Genomic DNA, 9,271 nt, shown 5'->3' with positions numbered 1-9,271 from the left:
TGTGTGCAGTTTGTTGTACAACAAAACATCCAAGTAACGTTAAGTTATGTTTACCACAGACCTTATTTTACTCATGAATTGAAAAACCCATAAGAAAATCTCAAGGGAATGAATAATTCTGGCTTTTGACATCATTTCAACCCATTAGATTTGGTGAAAAGGTTTGTATGCAGTTTTTCTTTTTTAAGTTTCACACATTTCTGTTCTCCAGCATTTTAAATCCATATAAAGTTATTTATAAAGTTAGTTGTGAATGAATTATCATTTGTACGTGTCTGACATTCATCAGCGATCTCTTCTGTTTGCAGGGCACAAGAATGAAGTCTACATCATGAGAACAGCTGTACCTGACATAAATCTGCAGCGTATATTCTCTTCTTCATCACACTGAAAACACAATGCTCCTACTGTCTGAAAGCTTTGTTCTTAAATGGGCCTGAATTTGTGTACATCATGTGATCACTTGTACATTGTTTTTAAAATCCTCATTGTGATCCTTAATGTCAACTGTGTTCAGTCTAATTTCCTACTTTGTTCACGCCGGCCCTGTATTTTCTGCTTTAGTTCTGCCGTCTGTTTACACTGCATTTTCATTCTTTCATACAGTTCATGTTGCAACAAAGTTTTAGTTTTAAATTTTAAGTGCCATTGTTTAGAAAATGCTTTATTGACTGACGTTTCATAGACATTCAGTTGCTATGGTTTCAGCTTTTACGCCATGTGTTTCTATCTGTATCTTAAATAAGAGGGGTTGATGATATTTTAAATGTGTTGCTGTCGCTATTATGTAAGTTACTTCACTCTGTCTCCGTCTCTGTCTGTCTCCGTCTCTCCCCTAACTTTAAAACGTTCCTGTTGTCTGCTAAACTTTTAATTTCATGGCACATTTTAGTCTGTCAAATTACAGTATCAACTGGATTATTATTTTAACTTTATTTTTTTTGTGTGTTCATGAACAGAATAGATTGAGTTAAAAAAAGCTTGGCAGAGTTGAAGAAACCTGAGCTCATGATTCAGTCAGTAAAATATAAGGTTCCTCTAAATGAGTCCACTCATAATATAAATTATATATATATATAAAATTGCAACACAATTAATGAACATTGTCACAGCTTTACTTAATTTGAATTCGTAAATAGAGGTTGACATTCACTTGTAGAACATTCTCCGTATGTCGTCACGCTGAACGTGTTGCAGGTGATGAACTATATGTATTTGTTTATGTTCGTTTCTCACTGTACAACTTATTCAGTTTTAAATAAAGTTGTGGGAGTTTTAACATTTAGTGAAGTGTGTGAATAAAATACTATTAAAACAAACCATGTTACAGATTTTTTCATTTATTTTTTGTGGCACTGTGTGCAGATGGAAACAATCGAAAAGCTTTGGATTAATGTTTTATTATTATTTCAGTTACTGTCATAGACATACTGTTTCTCTGTCAAATCAGCATGTAGCAATTTCACCAAAAAACAAAATCACTGACCATCAATCAAGTGTTTATTAGGTTGGAGCTGATTATTTACTCCTAAACTCTCATTAAAACATAAGGTTTTGTATATTTGAGACCAGTGTGTGCTGCTCACAAAATGTTACATGCATGCACACAGAACAGTGGTGAATGAGTTTTTCATATATTTAGATTTCCTTTCATATACAAATCTACTTTGACATATTTGTGGGTTTTCAACCATTCAATCACGATGACTGCTTGTGTACTTCCATGTTTTGTTCAAAGTGTTCATGTAGCTCAAAGTACATGATACCAAATGAAACGCAAATAATGGAACTAAAATCCACTAGCACAAATAATAATAAGCAAAGTCAAGTGAAAAGTACAAATATACAAATATCTGAAATTTCAGGTAATAAAAAAAAAAGAATGAAGTAAAACTGTACAAAACAGGAATGACTAATTACTAAAACCTAAAAAATGACCAGTATCTGAACTAAAAAACTGAGCATTTTAACAGCTGACGAGCTGCAAAGTAAGACGAACTAACTGGATTCTTTTAGAGGTGAAGCTGTTGTCGTTAGAGAAGGCAAATTAAATGAAGATTTCACATGCATATTTGTGTTGATCTTGTAGATACCGATCCCTCCTCATGCTCAGGGGTTTACAACATTAGCAAGCTGCAACTTTCTTTTTACAAGGTTAGTTTGGCTCAAGAGGGACACGAGCTGGTTTGGTGCACGGTCGTCTCTTGTCTCATGAAAAATCCTTTCACATACGCTGTGGTCTCGTAATCCGTGTCAAACACTGCACTTTTCAAAACTGTGGTTAGAAACAGGTGCAACAAAAGATGCAAACATGCTTTGGTCAGACCTTCTGGTCTCCGGTTCAGTCCGGGTGTTTTGTAGTTTTTCTCCTGTAATGCACGCCAGTCACTAACCCACGGCCTGCCTTCCGCTGCGCTACATGGAGCCACACTGAGCCACTGTTACGCATCACTGGAGGCTCAGAGAGTTTTCTGCAGCGTTTGTACAGCTCAGAGAAAAAAACAAAACAGTCATCGCTAGACAATGTGTGTTTAGGACTAAAGCGCGAACGCTGTCCAAGTAAACATGCTGAAAAGGTTTTCTCTTCTCTAAAGTCAACCCACTGGAATTATGGGTAACGTGTTTATGACATTACTGACTTAAGGCAAAGTTCTTCAGAATTCATTCTTAGTTCATTCATGAATCTCAACAAAGGTCGACACAGATGCATCACGGCGCCACCGTGTGGTCAATCCCTGTAGTGTTTATGGTGAAGTACGTCTAGTGTCTTACTAAACAGCGGGTTTCTGGAGCCTGTAGAGGGTTAGTTGGGCGCTGTTTCTCCATCCGTCCCGCTGTCAGAACGATCTGCCGGCTGACGTTTGCGACGAGGTGTGCGCGCATCCAGCCAAACATCTCAAGTGACTTCAGCTCGAGCTCGTTGCGTTGGGGCCACAGTGCTAGCGGGCTACAGCGCTAACGCGGCGAGTTAGCCTTTACCCTGACGTCTCTCTCTGCTCAGCGAGGATCTCCGTCATACGAGACCAAGTCAAACTGACGCAGAGACCCAGAAGAGCTCAGAGCTCTGGGAAAACGCTCGTCCCCTACATCGGCGGCTCCTCTTCCATGGGCTCATCCTCCATCCTGAGCAGAAACACAGCAAAGCCGGTCACGCGACAGAACCGAAGGACAGGTGGAGGGAAGAAAGCAGGGAAAGCGGATGTACCTTTTCTCCAATGCTGCGACAGATAAAGAAGCCATTGCCGTCACCGTCTCGTTCTCCTCAGAGTCGCCTCTCTGAGCTTCCAGCAGAGACAAACCCGCGCTGGACACGACCCGCTGGACACACCGCCAGTACTGACCTAAACACAGAGAACAGGACACACAATCAGCTCCACTGACAGCATCTGTGGCCTTCAGTCTGTACAAACAAGCCAAATTCAGAGTTCAGCATGGCGTCGATCACCGTTCTGGATTATGGGGTCTGTATATAAAATAAAAATATTTACACAGAAAAGAGGTCAGTAAGTGATTCTATCACACTAGCCTCTAGCGCCGTATTTAATTGTGTTTTGCCCTGTAGACTTCCACTGTAAGACATTTCATTCTTCTTGAAAAGACCTGAATGACTCACTGTGATTTTCTAGGACTTTCTCTATGGAGCGCACAGCGTTTTCATTGGGTCTCTGCTTCAGGACGTCTGCAGAAAGCGGCTCTAGCTGTTCAACACACACACACAGACACATGCAATCAAAGTCACAAATCTATCTGTAACAAGTCACCTTACGCAAATGAAAACTTACAACGTAAAGGATGATGGGAACTCGTTTACCTCTATCCCCAGCAGCGCTGAGACGCAGGCCTCGGACGCGTCACATATGGCCCTGAGGTCATGACCTCCCTCCAGCGCCAGCACCACTCGACCCCCAGCTAACCCCATCAGCTGTTTAGTCAGGTGACCCAAACCTGTCACAAAACCATGTTGGTGGCTTTTACTGAAACCATCCAAACAACAAATACAGCTAGACACAAGTGAGTTCAGGTGTCTTGTTCACAGTACAGAAGTGGCGCTTACATCTGGAGGTGAGTTGATATCCTCCCAGCGGAGGAGGGTGTCCTTCCACCGCGTCAAACCCTGCCGACACCAGCACCAGATCTGGAGCAAACTCGCTAGCGATCGGCATAACCACCGTCCTGTGAGGTCAAGCATTCACAGAGACACAAACCTTCACATTATCAACTAAATGTGACTGCAGGCTATTTATGGGACAGACAGACATTGTGCAGTTCCTGCGAATCTTCAGCCTGCCGCAAAATATTACAGTTTTAAAAAAATTGCGTGCATACAATTTCTGAAACTATGGCTCCTAAACTCTACAAACAAAACATTACGCATCTCTTGCAAAAACATTTTTTTCCCCCAAAGTATTTTAACTCCTATAAAAATGGTGTTTTTGCATTAAAGTTCTACACACAAATGATTAGCCATTTACACGCCAAACTACACACAGATATGAGAAATGGAAAACACTACTATCTTGTGTCTTTTGTTCAGTGTGCAGTGGAGTTTGTCACAGCACTCACATACACAAGTGCAAAAATACACTGTATAAACTGATGAACTTTACAGTTATTGAACTGGACCGAATCCTCACTGACCTGCGCTGTAGAACCACACTATCGGCTTGTTAGAGCTGCTTTAATTTGAGTTCGTTACTCCTGGCGTCTGTTCTTCGTGTGTGGATTACCCGATTAGCTGGATTTTATTGTTGGCGATCTGACATGACCCAGGATTGTTTGGTTCTTCGAAGCTCATCCTGAAGTTGTTGTCATAGCAACAGGTCCGCTAGCTCAAACCTGCTCGGGAGCAGCTTATTTAACAAAAACAGGATTAGTTTGTCTCGTTTTAAGTGAAGATGATACTGAAAGTCTGTCTTAACATGAACTAAGCATGAACAATACTTCTACAGCATTTATTAATCTTAGTTAATGTTAATTTCAACATTTACTACTGCATTATTAAAATCAAAAGTTGTGCTTGTTAACAGTTAATGCACTGTGAATTAACATGAACGAATGTATTTTCATTAACATTAACAAAGATGAATAAATACTGTAATAAATGTATTGTTCATTGTTTGATCATGTAAGTTAATACATTAACTAACCCTAACTAATGGAACCTTATTGCAACGTGTTAGCAAAAATGTAAAATATTTAGAAAATAATTAAAATGTTGCGTAATCTATAATAACAGACACGGCCAATTTGACTCACTGTGAGATTTATTCGTGAAGGAATCATTTTATTGCGGTCACACACATGACGTACAGTTAGCCGTGCATTAATTTGAGCGGTGAGCTTTTATGCGGGTGATGCAGACCACTTCTCAAATCTCAAAATGCTTTTATGATGCACAATTAATTTAAACACAGTCAGTTATGTCTTAAGGGATTTAGAAACTTTAATTAATGCGGTCACACATAGCAAATCCCTTTCAAAATCAATGAATTGCTAATTACAATATTCTTGACATTGAAAAATGCAAAGCCTGTACAAATACTAGAAATGGTGAAAAATACTTGGGAATCATTTAAAGGGGTCATATGATGCGATTTCATTTTTTCTTTGCTGTAGGAGTTTAGCTGCTATGGCAACAGAGTTAAAGTAACAGAAGCCCCTGTGATTGGACGAGAGCACCAATGTTACAGGAGTAAAGGAAGAAAGCACAGAGCGACACACAAACACAGAGACGGGTCTCACATGGGCGTGCTCTCTTCTGCGTGGTGTCCCGGCGGCCGGACCACAGCGAAGCCGTTCTGCAATGAAGCCAGAGACACACCGCTCTACATCAATCAAATAATACAGACAGACATACAGACACACATAAAGAGAGAAAGACAATGGCAGACGGCGACCTTCAGCTCTCCCGATGCCACTTTGAAGACGAGTTCGACCACAGAACCGACGGCCAGACGCGCTGCACTCGACGAGTGAACTTCATTCCAGACCGTGTCACTGTCCACCTTCACAGACAAAGCAGAAACCTTCCTTACATGCTGCACAAATGATGAAGAGATGGTTGAGACACACTTCATTTAATTCTACTCACCCCAATACCGCCACACGACAGCCTGACGAACATGGAGATGACAGAACCTGAGCCAGACAGAGAGAAGACGACTTATCAGAGATGCATTCTGTGTCTGAGTAAAGCAGGGGTGTCCAACGAAACACACCTAAACCAGCTAATCAGGGTCTAACTAAGTATACTAGAAACTTCCAGGCAGGTGTTTGGGAGCTGGTTGGAGCTAAACTCTGCAGGACTGAGCTTGGACACCCCTGGAGTAAATGATGACAGGATCTTCTTTTGACTTGGAAATTACTTACTGTCCAGTTTCTGCCGTAGTGGGTTGGTCCCATACAACATGACATGAGCTTCAGAATGAACCGTCTGCAGTTCCTCTAATGTGGCTTTTCTCCCACGGATACACTGAAAATACAGGACAGAGAGATTGAGTAGAGCACGAGAGCGCCCCCTGTTGACACATCATGAGAGGTGTACTGCCTGCAGCTCAGCGTCTGAGGAAAATAAAACAACAACAGGGTCCAAAACCAGCACTCGCCAGTGAAACGCAGCTCTAATATTAGGAAGGGCAGCACAATGCACCATTTGAATCAAACTTTAAGGTTGACAATCTTAAACTCACGTAAGTGATTCAGAGAAAAATGGGACTCGCGTGTTTGTGAACAACTATCTATATAAAAATTGACCATCAGAAGATTTTTTCCTGAACGTTATGTGGAAAATTCCTCACATTAAAATAGCAAAACAAATTCACAATGTGTCTGGAGGTTTTTGTTAGGCTTTTGATTCAGCTCAAGCATCAAGCTGTTCATCAGAAATGGACAAATAACTCCAATATTACAGAAGGAAAAAAAACAAAGATTTATTTTAAGGAAAATGACGGCCATTAAGAAATGAAGAGTTTGGTTTGTTCAGATGATTAAAGACTACCTTTTCAATAATCTTGCCTATAAAAGGAAGATTTGATATTGGTCTATAGTTGCTCAAAATGGTGTTATCAAGATCGCTCTTTTTCAGTCACAGTTCAGTTCAGTTTAAAGTCACAGAGAGGGCAGTACGGTGTGACGCACCTGTGGTAAAATGAGGTCTGGAAGGCTGTTCCTGCGAGCTGATGAATGAGGCGGACGCAGGAGATGACTGGGCTCTGGACAGAGGACGGTGCCCTGGGAAACTGACCGATGCACCGGCCGACTCCATGGACGCCTGGTAGTTTCTGAGCTGATGGATCCTCTGCTGCTCCAGTAGAAGAGCCTGCTGCTCACACACAAACACACACACACACACACACACACACACACATTACAGGTGCTGTGGACTGACAACAACCACAAGAGGGCGACACAAACAGCAAACTCGGCATCTCTCTCTCCCATTGATTTGCCTTTAGCTCTAGGTGTCTCGCACCTGTTTGAAGAGCAGCTCTTGTTCTTCCCGTCTCTGCTCCTCTGTGAGATCAGGAGGTTCCTGTTTAATGAGGAGGCTCATGGGAAGTGTTTCCGTCTGTGTGGCATCCTGCTGCTCTCTGAGCTCTTCCTCCGTCTCTTCTGGGTGGCTCTGGTGCTGCCGATCACCGGGTTTACTCAACATCTAACAGACAGACAGAGTAAAGACGATAAATCCTAATAAATCATTGTTTCAGGGTAGGGCTGGGCGGTATATCGAGTTTGTACGATATATCGATATATTCTTTATAAGCGATATGGTATGAAGTAATACCGTTTATATCGATATACAGTAGTTTGATACGAGCGCATCTGAAAAATAGTGGACGAGACAGTGAGCTGCTGCGGGGCAAGTGCATAATCCATTTTGTCCCCAAACTATATTAAGGGCTTTAAAATAACTGGTAGGATATAGCATAAAAATACAGAGATTTTTTTGGCCCTATCGCCCAGCCCTATTTCAGGGTAAACTGTTGTTGCTGAAAACATATATTGAGTTTATTAGTCATTTTGCTGATGCTTTTGTCCAAAGCAACTCACATTGCATGTTATCATTCCCTGGGAATCAAACCCATGACATGGCGTTGTTAGCACCATGCTCTACTTTTCACCATTTTACATTTTTTCACCATGCTTTCTTGAACCATATTGAGGTGTTCTCATTTAGACAGACAAAACAGCTGCTCTTCATTCAGGACTGCAGGGACTGTAGGAAAGAAACAAGTCTTTTCTCGAACACTGAGTGAATGGACTCGCTTTGGTTCAAGCTAGAGGTAACTGGGACTAAATACATAAGACTAAATTTAATTTGATGCTTTTATTCAAAGTGACCTGCAGTGCACTCAAGGTGCCAAAGCCGAGCTGAACTACCATCGTCACAGTTACGGCTGCCGTTTCTCAAATCAAAAGCCTGTCTGTAGCGAGGCTGCAAACACCCGCTGGCCAGGCGCCAGAGAACATTACTGACGTCACAGCCTCCTTTGTTGCCTCATGTTTATCTTTCTTCCAAACAAGCGTTTCTTTTTTCCTTCCTTCTGAACGTGAGGAACTCCAGAGTGAGAAGCTTCCAGCCGGAGACCCTCTGCTGAAAGACTGATGTTCAGTGGTGTGTTTAAATACACAGACACGCAGAGACACGCACGGGAGAAGCACACAGCCCTGCAGAGTTTAGCTTCAACCCTAATTAAATGCACCTGATCCAGTTCTTTAGGCTTATTTGAAAACTACATGCTATGTGTGTCGAAGCAGGAAATAAACTCTGCAGGGCGACTGTGGCTCTCCAGGAACTGAGTTTTGCACTAGGGCTGTCAAAAAAAATTAGAATTTCGAATATTCGTCGAATTTAAAAAAAAAATCCACATTTTTAGTTCTGCGTCAGCCGTCAGGCAGCTTATCAGTGGCGCACGAAATGCGACTACGATGTAAGTGTCACTGCATTTGAATGCTTTTGTTAGCCTATCCAGTTGAACCCACTAGATGCGGCGCTGCTACGTTGTTCATTCAATATATTGCAGAAAACAAGAGCATCAGTGTGGCGATGTTGTTTACGTCAAAACTGAAACCAAGCCGTTCACACAGTACACATATTTCGCGTATTTTCTAGAGGGACATCTATCATCTAAATTAATGTAAGTTCAACTTTTAAAAAACATGTCTAAAGACGTTATGGCGATTTTCCCCATCCCACTGTATCTCATGTTTTTAAATGTAGAAAGTAACCTACTCTTTGTGATTGGTTTTCGGTCCTTTGTATTAAACTATA

At 41.6% G+C, this 9,271-nt stretch overlaps 1 pseudogene; it reads right to left on the bottom strand.

The window, feature by feature from the left end:
* Positions 1–2,016: 2,016 nt before the first annotated feature.
* The window catches only part of LOC107673970 (histone deacetylase 4-like), a 48,130-nt pseudogene continuing 40,875 nt past the window's right edge, over positions 2,017–9,271 (bottom strand).

This window comes from Sinocyclocheilus anshuiensis, unplaced genomic scaffold, assembly GCF_001515605.1.
Source record: "Sinocyclocheilus anshuiensis isolate Anshui unplaced genomic scaffold, SAMN03320099.WGS_v1.1 scaffold953, whole genome shotgun sequence".
NCBI classification, from domain to species: domain Eukaryota; kingdom Metazoa; phylum Chordata; class Actinopteri; order Cypriniformes; family Cyprinidae; genus Sinocyclocheilus; species Sinocyclocheilus anshuiensis.
The sequence above is the reverse complement of the archived record's forward strand: the minus strand, read 5'-3'. Positions and strand labels throughout refer to the sequence as shown.